Raw genomic sequence first — 2,037 nt, 5'->3', positions numbered from 1 at the left:
GAGCTCACTGATACCCTGGTCCACCTCTGGCGTTTATACAAGCACAGTGGGGCCTTGTAGGAGCTTTGTAGGTTCATCATTTTCATTTCTATCAAATCCTAACACATTATCCAATCCATATCAGTACTGATATCCAGCTTGATTTTTTCCCCCTTGAGATGTGGCGTGTTTTCAAAGTGCTCCTTTACTTTTTTGGAGCAGTCTATATCAGAAGAGACTGGAAAAACATCTTCAGCGTCAAAATTCTGGTTGCATCTGGACACAGCATGGAATAAATTCTCACTCAGTTTCCTGCATGTGTTCTATTATCTGATGACAGCTCCATCCCTTTGGTCCCGTTGGAGCAGGCTGAACACAGAAACCCAGTTTATGGCCTATTTGTGAGGTCAGGGGACAGCTTAGCCCTCCTGCCCCTCCTCTCACTGCAGAGCCGACCCTTCCTGGTCCTCGGAGAAGCAAGTTAACAGATGCTTCTTAATCAATTTGCCCAAAGAATCACAATGACCTTTCAGAATCCCTCCGTCCAGATCACCTGCTCTCACTGAACAGCCCTGGCTGCAAAAGGTCAGAACTCAAAGCTCTTTAATAAGTTTATTTCACAGATACTCACTGGGATAATAATTTATTTGTTAATAATACCAAAAAAAACCAAACAAATAAAATAAAAAAGATCATATAGGAGAAAGAACATGCACATAACATATTTAATGTTTAAGATAACATATATTTTGGTCATTATCCCAGTGAATGTTTGCTTTAATATCATTAAAAGCTCAGTTAGTGGCAATATTTATAAGACATCAGAAAGAAAAAAGACATTTTGGTATTTCCCATTTATCATTGTACGTTTGATTTGACTGCATCGTGTACGCACATCCCTGAGAACAGATGGAGGTCACCAGTTCACTGTGATTGAATTAAATCACTTGTTGGCATGTTCATGCCATATTTGTACGTGCAGTTCACTTCTTTGTGTACTGAGAGCTGTAAAGGGCTGCCCCCCCCCAAAAAAAAAAACCCAGAAGAGATCCACAAACACGGACTGGGAACGCCCCCAATTATCATAAGAAAGAAAGTGTGTGTGTGTGTGTGTGTGTGTGTGTGTGTGTGTGTGTGTGTGTGTGTGTGTGTGTCCACTCGGAACAGCATGCATGCAGACAAAGCGAGCAGCCGCTCCCTAACTGGATGTGGGCTCAGCTTCATCCTGCCTGGCTCTGAGAGGAGGGGGAGGGGAACTCCCTGTTAGTGGCAGCCAATCAGATCCAGTAAGTAACCACAACATGTGACAGTGAAATTGAGTCAAAATAAAAGGAGAAAATATTATATTGAATAAAACAATATGTGGATTGTTTGGCAGCATTGTGTTTGTGCCATTTTGTTCTACTGCTATTACTTTCTTGACAAATGAGTCACACAGCTAAAAATATAGATATTTTTAAAATCTATCTTGAGATGTTAAATCAACAAGGCTATAACCAACCCTAGTTGAAAGACTTTGAAAGTGTGTAATCAGACTGCTCTATCTGCCTGTAGATACAATTTTGGCTGCTGTAGTTTTGGCTCTGCTTTTGGTCTCCACCAAATTGTTCCCTTTTACCTGTTGTTAGTTACAATGTGTTAAAACACAAGATGAAAAACAATAGAATTTGGTGATATTTCTCAATACGTAACCTTGAAGATATTGCACAGTATTTCACCCATTGCTAATTAAGTACAGCTTTAATGGCATTTTCAACAGAATATTTTCATTCATTATCACATACTTGTGTTTTTTATCTATTTTTTTCTTTTCTTAAATAATGCAACTCATATTACAAAGGCTGGTCTATTCTAACAACCCCCTGAAAAAAGAAGATTAGATAGACTCAGGGGCATTGAGTATGAAAAATGTAAAATCTTAACCCCACTCTGGCATTCTTTACTGATGTTGTTAGCAGAAAGAGCATCAGAAATGTAAAGGGAGGAGGATGGGGAGGGGAGGGCTGAGAGAGGGCACGAGGCAGAGAGGGAGAGGCGCTCACTCAGTGGTAGCAGGTT

This window comes from Aulonocara stuartgranti (genome assembly GCF_965226115.1).
Source record: "Aulonocara stuartgranti genome assembly, chromosome: 4".
Classification (NCBI taxonomy): Eukaryota; Metazoa; Chordata; class Actinopteri; order Cichliformes; family Cichlidae; genus Aulonocara; species Aulonocara stuartgranti.
The sequence above is the reverse complement of the archived record's forward strand: the minus strand, read 5'-3'. Positions refer to the sequence as shown.